The sequence below is a fragment of the Canis aureus genome, chromosome 3 (genome assembly GCF_053574225.1).
Source record: "Canis aureus isolate CA01 chromosome 3, VMU_Caureus_v.1.0, whole genome shotgun sequence".
In the NCBI taxonomy this organism is placed as follows: Eukaryota; Metazoa; Chordata; class Mammalia; order Carnivora; family Canidae; genus Canis; species Canis aureus.
The window spans coordinates 64,384,423-64,401,069 of NC_135613.1; the positions used below are offsets into that span (position 1 = coordinate 64,384,423).

Here is a 16,647-nt window from a genome sequence, read left to right on the forward strand (position 1 = left end):
GACATCTTAACAGGGCATTGGTGTCAAATCAGGCTTCCTAACAAACTCTGGGTATGTTTATTAGAAGATGGGAGGTGGTTGAGAGAGAAGAGAAAGAGACAAAAGTTGGTGACAACCAGGAAAGAGTGAATAAAGATAGAAGAAAATAGTCTACTGGTATAGACTAGCATCCAAGAATAGAGATATCTACTCTGCTGAGACTGAGAGGAAGAGGCAAGGGGGGATCTGGAGGGTATATTCACCATAATGAGCTAATTCCTAGGGTAATGACCCTTGATGGTCTCTCTTCTCTGGGGCAGTGGGGAGAGCCAGAGGTACATCGTTCAAAACGTGGTGGGTGGGGGAGATGGCAAAGAGAAGTTTTAAAGATAATTGCCGTGGATCAGAGGAAACAAGACTGCTACTGATTTATTTATTACAGATAATAGGTTGTGACTTTCATCATAACACACCAGTTATTTAATAAATTAAGGTTTTCTTTAGAGAGCTCTGGGGACCCTGAAGTGTAAAGATCTGTATATTTGTTGCAGGAGGAAATCAGTAAATAGAAAAAGGTGAAATTGAGCCAAATAATAGGGTTAGTAGAAAGAGTAATTAGAAAAGAACTGTTGTCTGAGGAAACTGAGAACTTGTATACATTCATTCATTCATTTCACAATATTGTGTTGAGGACTTGTTGGTTAATGGTCATCTGCTAAGTGTTGTCATATAAGGATGAATAAGGTCCTGCCCTGGAGTTAAACAATGAACAGTGGCAAGGCTGTCACTAATTGCTATGTAGTACATGTATACACATATGCTTTGGAAAAGTTGGTTCTAAGTGATGCCAAGTCTGTGTCACATTCAGACAATAAGAAAATCAAAGAAAAAAGCTGGAGTCATTCTGATGGTAGATAGATCCAAACAGTCAAATGACATACAACGGAGAATAAGTGTTGACATAGTAAAGGCCAAAGGTCAGGAGAGAGGGTGGAGGGATTGGGTGTGGTCATGGCATGATCCTGGAAGAGAGGTCTGGGACTCAGGAGATCTGGGAATCCAAGTTGAATCCAGTCATTTGAAATGCCGTTCCTTGAAGTTAGAGAAAGGATATAATTTGGTGTGGGGGCTAATCTCCTTGGCTTTCTCCCATCCCCTTCCATTCATTTTATGGGATTGCGGGTACCTACCTACAATGGTTTGGGATTAGGACTATTTTAGCTGAGGGAGTAAAATTATTGCTTCAGCAACAACCAGGCAGGGATCCATGTCCATATAGTCCGGTCAGCCTATATGGCCAATATTAATATTTTTATTGATGTTTTGGGAAGGATGAATCTAGACTGTATACATTAATCTGATGAGTAACACAAAGACAAAAATATACATGACCTGTGGCTTGGGTGATTATCTTTTAGGTGTTTATTGCCTATCTTCCTCAAACTAGACTATAAGTTACATAAGGGCAGGGACCCTTTCTATCTTGTTTGTTACTATCATCCTGGCACCTGGAATGATGCCGTAACAGTTGCTCAGGGGTTGTTTTAGATGGTTTTGACAATACCAGTAGACGGTGACACAGGCAGACAGCAGTGTGGCAAAGGAGTATTAACTCTGCCATGGGGTATGCAGAAGTCTTCAGAAAGAAGGTGGCATTTGAGCTTGAAGAGTGGGTAGGACTTTGTGAAGTGGAATGGAAAGGGAAGACTATTGCAGAAAGAGTGGGATACCATAAATAAAGGCAAAGTGGCATGAAGAAATGATGTGTTCAGAAGATAATGAAAAGTCTACTTTCTTTGAGAGAGAGAAAGAGATAGAATGAACAGGGGTGGGGGAGAGGGAGAGGTAGAGTCTTAAGCAGACACCATACCCAGTGCAGAGCCCTCCCTACATGGGGCTTGATCTCAACCCTGAGTTCATGACCTGAGCCAAAATCATGAGTCAGACCCTTAACTGACTAAGGCACTCGGAAAAGTTGAGTTTTTGATCATTTGATACTTATCAAGAGTGGACAGTATTATGCAGAGCAAACTTCCTTCCATAGAGGCATACCTTACTTTATGCAGTACTAGTGAAACAAGGACCACAGGGGAATGCAAGTTAACATGTTTAGAAGACTATGGCATGAAATTCTTATCTGGATGATCCCAACCCTGGTGAATCGCCCCTATATATGGCCTTGGTCTAGCTTTTTCCTAGAGGTTTATTCAAGGAAGTAGGAAGAAACCAGAACATGGAAAGAAAAGATAACAATAATGTTTTGTTGTTGTTGTTGTTGTTGTTGTTTTACAAAGAGTTAGAAGGATCTGAGTTTCAGGTTATTTAATGTGAAGGGGTGACACCACAAATGTTCACCAGCTCACCCAACCTGTCATGAGAACAGATCAGTGGATGTGGAACCTTGGGAGACTTCAGTGAACACCTACTATGTAGCAAGAGCTCTGCCTATTTCCTCAATCCTCCTAGCAGCCCAGGGAAGCTGGGATCACCACCCTCCAGGCTTACAGAGGCGCGGAATGAGTAGGGACTCCGGGTGGCAGATGAAAATGAAATCGAGGCTCATCGTCTTCCCCTACCTATGCTGCCTCTAACGTTCAGAAGCTCTTTGCCTAAATAGACAGAAAATGTTCTTCCTGAGACGTGAAGCACCGCACCACAGAAAGGCACAGGTTTTGGAGAGGCCGCTCCCTGGAGTAGTGCTCCCTAAATAGCCCCAGCCCACAGTGTGTGTCACGCACCCATTACAATTAACCCCGGGGTGAAGATATGGTTTCCGAAGCCCTGGTTGAAATGCAGATATGTGACCCGAGAGGACTTACAGCATCTCTCAATGACACCTAATTAAGGAGCTGGCTCTGGGGGAACTTGACCCGACTGATCCGGGAGTTGGGAAAAGGCGGGCGCTACTCGCGCACCCCGGAGGGCTGGTGTCCGGGCACAGGAAAGCAGGTGGATCGCGGGAGGCACTCGGTGAGGCCGCAAAGGCCGGGGCTGGGCTAAAAGCAAACTTTGACTTCTGGACAGTTCTCTGGGGAGCGAGCGAGGTGCACACCTTGCCCACCCCCGCCCCCTTGCAGGATTCTCCGGGACCCGCGCCGACAGGTGCCCCGCGCACCGCGCGCCCCCCGCGCCCCCCGCGCCCCCCGCGCCTCAGCCCAGGCGCCACCTCCCCTGGGCGACCGCGGCTGAGCCCCGGCTCCGGGGCCCCGCAGCCGTCCCCCCCACCCCACACCGCCCCGCGCCCGCGCCCCTGGCTGGGCACTGGGCATGCTCAGTCGCCTACCGCGTCGCGCTCCCAGGGAAGCCTCCGCACGCTCTCCGCGGGCTGCTCGCGCTCGCCTCCCCGCCGCCGGCCGCCCGGGTGCCTCCCGGCCCGCTCCGCTCCCCGCGACCCAGATTCCTGGCCCGCCCCCGCCCCGCCCGCGCCCGCGCCCGCAGCCAGTGCGGCAGCCGCGGCCACCCTGTGCAGCCGCGGCGCGGGGGACGGACGGACCGCATCCAGCGCAGCCGCCGAGCGCGCAGCCCCAGCGCCCGCGGAGGGCGGGGATGGACACCCGGCCGCCGCGCGCGGGGACCCGCTGAGCTGCCCGCAGCCGCCGGGGTCGGGTGAGTGCTGCGCCGGGGCAGAGGGGCGAGGGACGCATGCCCTTGGAAAGGGGGGAGGTGGTGACAAGGACCGTGCGAGCCGCGCTGCGTCTGGGGCGCAGCCGAGAGGTCGGGGTCGTGGCCAGAGAGGGCTGGAACGAGAGCGCGCCCGGCCTCGGTGCAGGGGCTGCGGGGGCAGCCGGCCCGGAACCCTCCCCCGCCGCCGCCCCCCCAGACCTGACACCCGCGGGGCCGCGCGGGAGGCCGTTTGCGGCTCGGCCCAGACGCAGGTCACCTAGCGACCGATCAGGGGCTCCCGACGAGGCCTCCCAGGCAGAGAGCACGGGAGGCTACACCAGCGGCAGCCTGGGCCCGGCGGGGGGCCACCCGGGTCCCGCCCCCGCCCCCGCCGCGGCCTTGGAAGCTTGCGCCCCGGGGGTGGTGCGGGCGGCGGCCAGGGGGTCCGCGGCGCCCCCGTCCCCGCGGGGCCGTCTGAGGGGCTCCTGGAACTGCTGGGAAACTCCTCACTTGCGAGAACATGTCTTTCCGTCTCAGGTGGAAGCGGACGGGCCGGGAGCTGCTGGGAGCGGAGCGGGGGTGGGGGGTGGGGGTGGGGGGTAGGGTGCTGCCGCCGCGGGCGCGGGCGCGGGCTGCTCCGGCTCGGCGTGCTTCTGCCCTGCCTCTAAGCCGCGAGTCCGGTAACACGCCTGATGAATATTTCAGGACCGGCCTCGCAGGCTCGCTTGCTTCAGATCAAGTTTAACGCGTGCCTGCCTGTTGGCCCCGCTGCCCAGCGCAGGCAGGTAGAAGCCCCGTGCCTGAAGCTTCCAAATTTCAGCTTCTTTTCGCACCAACTAGGAAAATGACGCCACTAACCCCCAGTGAGCTCTGGAACGGTACCATGAATTGAGCGTGTCGTTTGGAGAGCCCGGTTTTGGGCAGGCATCCAGGCATTGTTCTGCATCTCTGCAGTGTGCGTGTGCGGTGCCGGTAGCTCGACAGCCGTCCTTAACTGGAGCTGCCAATATGGTGGAAAGCAGGTGCTGTGCTTGTGTTGGGATAAACGTCTTAGTTCATTACCATCGCGTGACAGACACCCGGCAGCTACCAGTTAACGGCGGACTTAGTCCTGTCCCTCCAAGTTGAATCTGAGATCAGGCCAGTTGAAATTCTGAGGAAGGTACCCTCCGGTATCCCTCTCCTTAGGGGGGTCCTTAAAGCCTTCGTGGGAAAAAGAAGGGAATGTCTGAAATAATGAGCCATCGTTGGCACGAACACTGAGAGGAGAGCACGTTAAGGTGAGAAACTTTGAGGACGGGAACAAGCTCGTCCCTTTCACTCCCCCTGCACCATCGCCATCGGCAGACCTGCGCGCACAGCACTTAGCATTCAGAAGAAACCTGCTTTTTCTTTCCTTAGTGAGCCAAGTATGTCTTTTAACAGCCCGTGAGGAATTCTTCTGTTGCCCAAGGTTTCAAGCCTCCAAGATTTACAGGATACTCAAAAGAGGCAACTCTTAACGGCTTTCCAGTCCATTCACACCGAAGCTCAAGCGCTTGGGTTTACAGATGTTCCCATTTAGGGAAGGCTTCTCCAACAAAGACCCACTGCGGTTACATCACAGGCTCCACCTCCGCCTGCCAGGCTGCTTCTCCCCAGCCTGTGAATGAGGACAGGGTGTCTCACTGTGCTCCACTAATGAAAAGAAATCCCAAAATGAAAGTCTGACTTATTTTCAATATTGTGTTTTGCTGGCTCAGTCGAAAATACGAAATTTTTAAAAATTATTATTAACACATGGAGATAGGACTTGACTCAGGCATAGTAATAACTATGAATATCAGCTTTGTAGAAGATTTTGAGTAATGCTACAGTGTTCTTTCTGCTAAAATTATTAGTAGATACTGAAAGAACCTCTATAAATTAGCAAAATAGATGGAACTTATATATAGTAAATTATATATACAGCGTTTCCTAAAGCGTGTTACTGAGATGTTCAGAAAGAAACCCAGCTGCATTAAAAGACATAAAATCTTGCCCGACTGAGAAGTTTGCAGAGCTGGGACACAAATCTCCAAGTGCTCTAAAGAAGCATTCTTTAGAATTGTTAAGGAGTCATTGGTAGAATTGTCAGACTTAGCAAGTAAAAATACAGCCTGCCCAGTTAAAATGGAATTTCAGATAAACAGTGAATAATTGTTTTTAGTATAAGCATGCCCCATGCACTACTTGTGGCATACTTATAGTTAAAAAAAAAAAAAAACAGTATTTGTTGTTCCTTTGAAAATCAGTTTTGATGGAGCAACTTGTATTTTATCTGGCAATTCTAGTCACTCGCTTTTGGGTCATTTATGGGTTGAAAATAAAGTGGAGCAGGAATCATATGCTGTTCTGCAGACAATCTGGGACAAGCCCAGTTCTGGTTCAAGCTATTGAAAATAACTCATGCTTAAAGTTAGTAGTTTCATTTCAACACATATTTGTTGAGTACCTCTGCTTGCTAGGCTCAGTGAGAGGTGCCAACGCTGTGATGAGTAAGGACTGTGTGTGTGAGGGTGAATCTACAGCATGAGACGTGAGGCTTGCTACACCAAGTGTGTGCAGGAGCCTGGGAGTGACACTGAATTCTGCTGGGCAGCTCCAGACAGGATGACCAGCACTTGTGACGGGTCTGGCCTTGAGTAAGAGAGTGAGATCTCATCCTTACTCTGGGTGGGAAAAACTCTGGGTTTATACCCAGTGAAGGGGAGCCAGAAGTGGAAGGGTTTTACTTGATGGCCTCAGTTAGAGGACAGAGTGGCTTGCTGAAGAGGAAGTGAGAAGGAGATTAAAAAAAAAAAAAAAAGACTTTAAATCATTGCTGATGAGAGGGAACTGAGATAGGACAAGTGCAGGGACCGACAAATGGTGCTTAAGTGAATGCATCTCACTGCATTTAAAAAAGCAATTGATCTGCCCTTTGACTAATACCCAAAGTGGTCCTTCACTATTCTACTGCCATCCTGGTTTCCTCAGGTAAAAAGTCATCAGGTAATACTGGAGTATAGTATTTATATAGTATTTTGTATGAAAGTAGATATTTAAGAGTAATATTTGAAATGTCAATCAATATTCGGTTGCTTTTGGCACAAATTCCTGACATGGAATTAGCAGATGTTTTGGTTTTAGCAAATTTACCTCAAGTAGGAGAAGATACTAACCTGCAGTCATTTTCTGATATAGTCCAGCCATCTTTAAGGAAGCAGATTCTGATGGTGGAAAGAATGTAGATTTTCCAGAAATAGCACTATATGAAAATGACCATATGCTTGTAGTACCACAGAGTCCTTACTCAGAATATTCCAAAAGCAATTAATTCCAAAAAATAGCACACCACTTACATTCGTGTCTTTGAAATCCCAGTGGGTACTTTCACTATTAATCAGCACAGGAAGTTTCCAGAGGTGTTGAAGACCAAACCAGTACAGTTCATGTAGAGAACTGTCACTCATCGCTGGAAGATTCCAATTTGCCAATCTCAAGCAAATGACACTAGAGTGCCATTCTAGATTGTACTTCTGTCAACAAATCCAGATCTCTTAGGGACCATTTTCAGAAGAGGTTCATATGTTTGAGTATCCAGATGGTTAAGTTTCCACTTCATATTTTATAATAAGTCTTAAAAATAATAAAAATTACTCTATCCTAAAGTGTATAATGAAGTAATTAGGGTCTTTCTTATCAAAGGATTATCCTTCAAAATAGAGCAAAAAGAAAAGTTCCATTTCAGGTATTTGTACTGCTCCTCTTTGTGCTCTCTGCCAAGCATGCCTTGCCTTATGATTCTGATAGTAGATGAGAAGGAAAGTGATCTAGGACATACTGAACTTACTAGAATTTCCAGGCAGTTAGACCATAGGTTTTATTTTCAGCAAGATTTCACATGGATATGGCCTATTAAAGAAAGGCTTACTGCAGTGGTCTCTAATGACAGCTTATGTGCACTATCACCCTGAGAGAGTTTTAACTGAAATTGTGTGCTCACTTCACATTCTAAGTCCTCAGTAAATACTCTGAATTCAAAGAATCTGAAGACAGCGTGTTCTTGCATCCCAGAAGCTTTTAACCTTGTAGCGCACTTAATGCTGACCACGAGCAAGTCTTATTTTACATCAGTTTCTGTGCTGTAAAATGGGAGATAGGCACATTTAAAAAAAGAAAATCGCGCCAACTCCAATCCTCTGTGTCTATAAAATAAATGTTAGCTGTTACAACTGTTCTGAGGGATAAATAACTGCATTTTAGATGATTTGTATATTGTCTGTGTACCCTCTGCCATTTTAGACACCAGTGAAATAATTCACAATTTGTTCTGTTTCATTTTTTTGCTTTTTTGGTACAAAGCATGATGATTGTGGTAAATGCTTAAAAAGAGCTCATTAAACCTCTTTAAAAAATCAGTCTCAAGCTAATAACTGCAGAATTCAAAGGTCTTTACATAGTTTTTAAATGTAGTTTCCATTTTAATTATTGGCATTAGGACTTGGTTAATTAGAATGCTTGGTATAAGAGCTTATTTCAGCTGCTATAATTCTCCCTCCTGTTTCTCTTGTGTAAATAGATGGCAAAAAGCTGCCATGTGTTTTGAAGGTTTGTGTGTGTGTGTGTGTGTGTGTGTGTTGAAGGTTTCATTCATGATGAAACTAATTATTTATCCCACAGCTGCTTTTTGGCTTAGCAAATATCGATGACATCATAAACTCTGCGCCCCTCCTTTTTTTTTTACATCACCGGTTGGCATTGTAAATATTTTAAGTGTGAATTGATCTCTGCAATGAATTTACAAGTACATTTCTTCCTTTTTCCTTTAGAATAAGAATATTCCACCCTTCAGAATTTAAAAGCCAGATTTTCTGAAGATTCTACATTCCAGTAGGATACTTTAATTTTAATTTTCTTTGGTCTTAGAATCCATTTAAGTTAGCAAAAAACGTAAAACGGTTGTTTTTATTCAAGAAGTTAAATCATACATTCTCTTAGAATGGTAAGCATTTATCAAAGTTGTTTTAATTAAAATGTGTATTATGCACATCATTGATTTTTAAAGCCTGTATTAAAATGCCTAATGTAGGACTTTAACTTTCATATTGACTCATGTACTATGTGTATGTAGCCCAAAAGTAAACCCAGTCAAAGAAAATCAAGACTTACAAAAGGTTTGGGTTATAGTTTTTGCTTCACTGAAGAGTTCTGTGTTGTATCAGAAATTTCTCCTACTACTCTTTTAAATTGTAGATAACCTAGAGTATTTAAAATAGAGCCAGACCATCAAATTTTTAAATCCTCACAATCCTTCTGGAAGACATCTGTAAATGAGGATCTTGAGTAATCTTTGTGGGTGAGATACAGAAATGCGGTCTAGGATGTGTCAAATAGCTGGGTAGATCATCTCTACCGGAAGAATGTTCATAGGTATGGAAGTCACCATAGAAGGTGGTTCATGTTGGCCTGCTTCAGAGCTCTTGACTTGACCTGACATTTCTATAATTTTATCAACAATGCAGGTATTCTTAGACTGGTATGTATATTAGGTTTGCTGATGATGCAAAGCTCACTAGTGAATTTGAATGACAATCACTATTAAACTTGTTATCCCTAAGCCCAGAGCAAGGGCTGAAACTAAGAACTGTATTTAAAAAGAATAGATGTTGGCTTCATTTAGGTTCTAAAATCAGTTGCCCAAGGACATGGAATGGAAGTCCTAGTCTAACAACAGTTCAGGTTGTAAAAAATAGTTTCAGTTCACTTGAGTATTAACCAACAAGACAAAAGAAATTAGTGCTATCTTTGGTGAGATTCATAGATGAATAGAGCCCATATCAGAAACAAACAATATAACACACTATATTCCAAAGAATGCATTGTCAGGGATGTCAAAGGGGGACTGCCTTTGTTGAGTTGGACGCTGGCTCACATGACCTTAAAAGCACCTCCTAAATCTAATTATGCAGTTTAAATTGAGCTCCCAGGCACTTCTACATGAATCTGCCAATGTCTAACTCAGCCTAATTCAGTAATATTTATGTAACAATGTAACTATTATATATCCTTTTGTTGATTTATAATGAATATCCTTATTCTTTTCTACTTAATGATTATTCCCTAGATAATTAATCATCATCACTTAAAGTATATGCATCTATTCTGTGACCACCACTGGGTTAAATATAAAAGGACATTTCCAGGTATTCTTTCATTATCTAAGATCATAATTGAAATTCTTAGTTCAAAATGATATGTATTTTGAATAGCCATAAAATAGGCATGTGTCCAGGCTTTAAAATATAATTGCACAATATACCTAAATCAACTTAGACAAAGATGGAAGGCAAAATGTGTTCACTCAGTGTCCTCTGTGTATGCCACTATTCTTGATTGTGTTTTGGCTTTCAAAAATATTTCTTTATAGAGTGGACCCTGGTTGTTACTTTTGAACACTGCTGTCTGAACCCCTGTCCCATGTTGGGAGCTCTCCCACATTGTGAGGCAGAGCCCACTCCCCACCATAGGAGCTAACGTGCTAGATACATCATCCTTGCATCCTGGGCCCATGACCCAGACTCTGCTCCGGTAGCAGGTGTTACAGATAGCAACACCCTTGACCAGTCCTGGGGGATCAGTGGGGCCTGTTCTAGAGTCCAGACCTGGTGGCAGCAATAGAAGTGACTTTACTGCACTGGCTCCATGTCATCATTTGAAGGGCTATTTTTGGCTACCTAACCTCTAAACCTAGTTCTGTGGCCCTGCTGGAGAGTCTGTGGGTTACCTTCAGAACAAATTCCTTCTCTGCTAAAATAGGCAGAGCTAGTTTCTGTTCCTTGTGATAAGAAATCCTGGCTGTGAAAGAGTGCAAGTTCATGCTTATGCTGACGTTATCAGTCACTAGGACATACTGAACATGGTACACTCTGAAGAGCACAAAAGGAAATGTTTATTCATTTTATGAGTATTTCTGGAACAAGGCACCTTGCTTGGCATTGGACAGGAGAAGCATACAAACATGGTATTTTCAAACTAGTGGTGTGGGGACCAATAGGAGGAGATAGGGATACTACTGTCAGATAATATGGAGGCAGATATTTTGTGGGTTTCCTGATTCTGAAGATTGATTTAGCCTGGGGATAAAAGACTGGGATAAGAAAGGATGCTCTCTGGGAAAATACTGTTTCATCAATTCATCAAGGCCATTTTTTTTTCCATCTTAACATGAAATTAGGAAACATTGTTAGAGTGTGTCATACTTGTTTTTAAAGATTTTATTTATTTATTTATGAGAGACACACACACACAGAGAAAGGCAGAGACACAGGCAGAGGGAGAAGCAGGCTCCATGCAGGGAGCCCGACGTGGGACTCGATCCCGGGACTCCAGGATCATACCTTGGGCTGAAGGCGGCACTAAACCGCTGAGCCACCTGGGCTGCCCCAGTGTGTCATAGTTTAATTGCCACTTTTTTCTTCTAAACCCATCTACCATATATCACCAAATATGTCTTTGATATACACTATTACATGTTTTAACCCCTAAGAAACAAGATCTGTAAATATTTTTTTGAGAGATAGAAAACAGGAGAGGGGGAAGGGCAGAGGAAAAGGGAGAGAATCTCAAGCAGACTCCCCATTGAGTGCAGAGATTGTTGTGGGGCTGGATCTCACGACCATGAGAACATGACCTGAGCCCAAATCAAGAGTCAGATGCTTAACTGACTGAGCCACCCAGGTGCACCTCAGTAAATTTTTTAAATGGCAACACCTAACACCATATGGAGGCTCTAGAGGATTTAAAATCCCTAAGAGAACTAATTCAGTCATGGAACTGGTGTGGGTTAGATACCAAATTCCTATTCATCTTTGTTGTACTCTTCCAAAGCTGTTAAAGAGTAATAAATTTACCTCTAACTTCTATTATGAACAAAGTCAGGTGCTAATCGTCATTGTTTGGCTGTAAAAAATTCCTCTTTTGGTCATAGTGATTCTCAATTTTGTAGAAGACACCTTTTTAAAAAAATTTTTATTTGGAAAATGTCAAATATATACAAAAGTAGACAGAATAGTATAATGGATCCCAATATTCAAAAATCATCAACTTATGACCAGCACTGTTTGATTTTTAACCTTTTGTCTATTTACCCCATTTTATTTCGAAGCATATTCTAGACACATACCATATATAAATATTTGTTTTTGTATCTATAAAATGACTTTTCAAAAACACATAAGGGCAGTATCATTATTACATTCTTGAAAAAATGTATAATTTGTGGCACTTTTTAAAATAAATTTTGTATTCATTAATTAGGTTTTAAGATGCTTTTGTCTTTGGAGTTTTTTTAAAAGGAAAACCAAATTAGGCCCACTTCCATGTCCACTGATTTCTTTTTAAGAAATTAATATGATGCTGGTAGGTTATATTGCAGCTTTGGAGTAGTATTGATCTTGATTTTCCATTCTGTAGCTTTCTTATGAATGTGTTTTCCATTGAGAATTCATATAAATATGCTGCTGTTCTTGTCATTTCCAAAGAAGTCTTCAGAAAACTCTTATCTATCCCCTTTTTATTTTCATTCCCAAAAGGAAGATTTATAATTACTGACCGTATAAAATGACTTGGACATTCTGTTAGATAATAGGCACACCCACACTGAACCATGTCGGCATTTGTTAAAGCAAATTGTGATGTTCCTGTTGAATATTTTCAGTGCATTTTCATCTATGTCACATCCAGCACTACACTTGCAACTTAGGGCCTAGTCAGATACTGTTCTAGAAGTAGGATGGGCTTTTCAAATCTATCCACTTACTGCAGGCAGCTCTCTTGTTCCTTAAGTCTTAGTTTCTCTTTCCTTTTCTTTCTCTCTTCCTTTTTACTTTTATTCTGTTTTTCTTCTTTTTTTTAAGATTTTATTTTTTTCATGAGAGACACAGAGAGAGAAGCAGAGACACAGGCAGAGAGAGAAGCAGGATCCCTGTGGGGAGCCTGATGCAGGACTTGATCTGAGGACCCCAGGATCACGACCTGAGCCAAAGGCAGATGCTCAACCTCTGAGCCACCCAGATACCTCTCTTTGTTTTTCTTTCCTTTTCTTTTCTTTTTTCTTTTCTTTTTTTCTCTTTTCTTTTCTTTTCCTTTCTTTCTTTTCTTGTTTTCTTTCTTTCTTTCTTTCTTTCTTTCTTTCTTTCTTTCTTTCTTTCTTTCTTTCTTTCTATGTGTTGACAGAGTCTAGGGCACTGGAAGAGGAAGCACCACCCTGGGTATGTCATCTTCTTTAAGTTTTTGTTTTTTTCAAAGTAATACCCATCATTCAAAGCATCATAGAGTTGTCTGTCAGGTAATCTGTCAGTTAATTTTTTTTTTCATGAAAACCTCCTTTCTTAAGCCCCCATTCACCATCATCTTGAGAATTCTTTTCACCTTTCTCAAATATGGGATCTTCCAATTCCTGAGTCCTGTGTCTTCTCATTCTCTACCTTCATTCTGGTGGAATGCTTCTTTCAGAAACTCTTAAGAAGGCATGCTTGGAAGGTACATGGAAGGCTTGAGTGTCCAAAATTGTCTTCATTCTTACCTCATACTTAATATTTGGGCTGGGTATAGAAATTTAAATTGGAAATACTTTTTTCCCATAATTTTTATTCTTGCTTTCATGTTCCTACTGTCAAACTGGATGCTCTGATTCTTACCCCTTTGTGTATGAATCGTCTGTTCTTGGAATTTCTTGTATTATTTCTTCAATAATTTTTCACATACTTTTTTCTTTTTTGTAAATTTCTTCTCAGCAGATATCCTCAAATCTGGAACATTTCTTCAACTTCCTTTCTGTCATTTAAAGAAAATTTCTAAGAACATTTTCTTATTCTCTTAATGTAGATTTTTATTATTTCCTATGTCTCTTTCATGAGTATAATATTTTTTCTAATACTTGTGAAAATTATGGTGTATTGATTGTTTTTTTTCTCTTTGCATTGCTTCTGTTTCTTCCAGATTCCCTGTTTTCACCTTTCTTTGTCTCAATAATTCAATCAAGTTAGAAACTTTCCTTAATTCTCTGATAATCCCTGACATCTATTTGTATTTAAGACTGAGACACTAAAACACTGATTGGAAGCTTTCTATGAATCTGTGGGGTTCGTTGGCCATTTGGCTTCACAGCAGCCGGGGTAGGGGCTGGTGCTTCACTGGGAGATCCACATGTATGTTGGTTAATTTCCTGAGGGATAAATCCCCAGGAGCCTGAGGAGTAGCATTATGACTGCCTCTGTTCTGAGAGTTGAGTGGAAGAAGCCTGGATAAATCTCACATTTATCATGTACATTTTCACCTAAGCTTCTTGGATTCAGTATGAACTAAAAGTTCAGAGCCTCTCTAGTTCAACCTCTTCAAGAATAAGTCTTACCTCTTCTGATAAAATGGAGAGCAGTTATACTTGTTTTCAAAGAATGGGGAAGGAGATCTAACTTTTCCTTATGAAAAATGTCAAACAACCCTTCTGAGTTGACTTCATTGTACAGTACCAGTTTTAGAGGAACTGGGCATTGCTAACTCCTGAATATGACCAAGATTCTGTATTCTAAATTTTATTGCCTATGGGTCAGTTCCCTCACTGCAGGCTTCATTAATTAGGCTAAGTAAATTACCATTTGTCCATCCTCCTTTCAAGTCTAGAAATCTGCTGATATCTCATGTATGCCCTTGTTGCCCTCAGCCTTATGGATTTATGCTTTTTTTATTTCTTTACTCTCATGTTGGCGGGATTTCGTGTGTTTTATTTGTCATGTTTATTTTTTTATTTGCCATATTTAAATAGAAGTCCATAACACAAGTTTTAAGGGCACACTTAAAAGGAATTAAAGTTGTAAAATACTGTTAAGTACATCAGCAATAATTATAGTGAAATAATTACTATGTAGTAAGGATCTCATATTGCCTATGTAAACTTCCACAATTGCCATACTTGTTTTGCTTACTCCTCTTGTCTCCTAACCCATAGTAAATTTTAATACTCTTTTAACCCATTCATACAACCTTCTTAGCAAGAAGTATTCCACCTAACATACACTACTGTAAATAATATGTACTGCCCCCTAAAAAGAGAGAGAGAGAGAGAGAGAATATCATATAATCACTGATCAGAATCTTGTCACACATCCATGGAGAGTCCATAGTACTGACATATTGGTTAGGAAACCTTACCTAAGAGGATAGTCTGGTTAGGTCAGACATAGCTGAAATGTATGTTCATTTGAGGCAACTCAGAGCTTCTATACTGACTTCAGAAAATCCCTAGACTCCATGTATGGGATCTACCCAATTTCCCACTCTCTTGGATGGCAAAGTCTGTGTCCTGTTTATTTTGTGCCTAGAAAGAACTGAATGTAATAAGTGAATATGTTTATTGACTAGAAATAAGAGTTGAGGTCTTTTCCTACCAATTGGCTGTCTGGCCTTGGCCAAGTCATTTGTTGGATCTGACTGAGGCCCCAAAAGAGAAGGTCACTTAGAAGAGGTGAAGGGGAAGAAAAGGCCCAAGGGTAGAACACTGTGGAACACGTACACTTAAAATGGAGGCAGAAGAATGTGAAATAGATAGAACCAGGAGAACAGGGATCATGAAAGCCAAAAACAGGTGTTCATGAAGCAGCATCACATGAAATTGTATCAACTAAGATAAGGACAAAAAAATGGAGCTTGGACTAGACAGTCCTGTCTTCAGCCAAGTATTTCCATACTCACTAACTCACTCTTTGTGTAGATGAGGCGTGTTTATCACTCCTGAGATGTTTATGGTCAGGGCATAAGATGGTAGCATAAGGAAGTTGGGTTGAGTCCCACGTATGTATGAGAACTTGTATATGTGTGAATGTGTGTGCTGTGTGTAGACTGGAGGCATTGTTATTACCGGGAAGGGAACCAGAGCCCAGAGACTATGTAGTAAGGGATTGGGAGGATCTCCAGTGAGTTAAGAAGGGCATGAGTTGCTCATATGTAATCAACCTGTGACATACCATGGAGTTACTCAGCCTGGTGTAACCTGAATAGAACTGTTTGAGTTGGGGAGTAGGAATCAGTAGTGTGATCTGCTGCAGGCCATTAGTGCTCTTTGTCATCAACCAATGGATTCTTCTGTTGAAACATCAGGGCCTGGAATATGTAAGTGACTGAAATATATATTATTATATATATATTTATTACTATATTACTTACTATATTTCATTGATTCTAAGATTTTTTTTCCACACACTACTGAAATCAGGCGCATCACAGTTTAATTAGCAGCATCTTATTCTTCCTTAAGGACACACGACATGATGATGCATTTTCCCTTGATGGCCATGATGAAATACCATTGGACAGGATCAAATAATATTTATTCAGCAAACAAAAATTTATCAAGTCATGCATATCAAGTCATAACTCTAAAGTGAGTTTAAAACTGTTTTTAATTTGTTTTACAGTATGAATTGTTGCAGAAGCCCAACCTAAAACACCTACTTGTCATAAGTGAGTGCTATGGGTGACGCATCTGTGTGATCAGGGTCGGCAACTGCCTTAGGGGCAGGATATTCTGTTTGCCTCCAGGCCTCTGGAAATGCTCCAATTTGCTTGGATTTCCCTGTCAAATGTTTCTAGCAGATGCCCTAACTATATTTTCATTATAAGAAAGAGAAAATTTGGAATGCTTGAATGACTCAACCGTTTATTTTTATTATTATTATTTTAAAAGATTTTATTTACTTATGAGCGACAGAGAAAAAGAGAGAGAGAGAGAGGCAGAGACACAGGCAGAGGGAGAAGCAGGCTTCATGCAGGTAGCCGGACCTGGGACTCAATCCCGGGTCTCCAGGATCACACCCTGGGCTGCAGGCGGCGCTAAGCCGCTGCACCACCAGGGCTGCCCTGGCTCAGCCATTTAACCGAGTCCCACATCAGGGTCCCTGCATGGAGCCTGCTTCTCCCTCTGCCTATGTCTCTGCTCTCTCTCTTTCTCTGTGTCTCTCATGAATAAATAAATAAATTCTTAAAAAAGAAAATTTTACAAAAGGTATC

General features: G+C 42.6%; 1 protein-coding gene and 1 pseudogene across 2 annotated transcripts in view; one reads left to right on the forward strand and one right to left on the reverse strand.

The window, feature by feature from the left end:
- Positions 1 to 3,429: 3,429 nt before the first annotated feature.
- The window catches only part of ELMOD1 (ELMO domain containing 1), a 68,297-nt gene continuing 55,079 nt past the window's right edge, over positions 3,430 to 16,647 (forward strand). Inside the window, exon 1 of one of the 2 annotated variants that reach the window (XM_077893318.1) lies at positions 3,430 to 3,585. The gene's annotated coding sequence lies outside the window, so the exon portion shown is untranslated. Of the gene's footprint in view, positions 3,586 to 9,709; positions 9,789 to 16,647 lie in introns of those variants that run through there. The other variant, XM_077893319.1, reaches the window with a different exon arrangement.
- On the reverse strand, positions 11,075 to 15,707 carry LOC144304625 (rRNA N(6)-adenosine-methyltransferase METTL5 pseudogene; annotated as a pseudogene).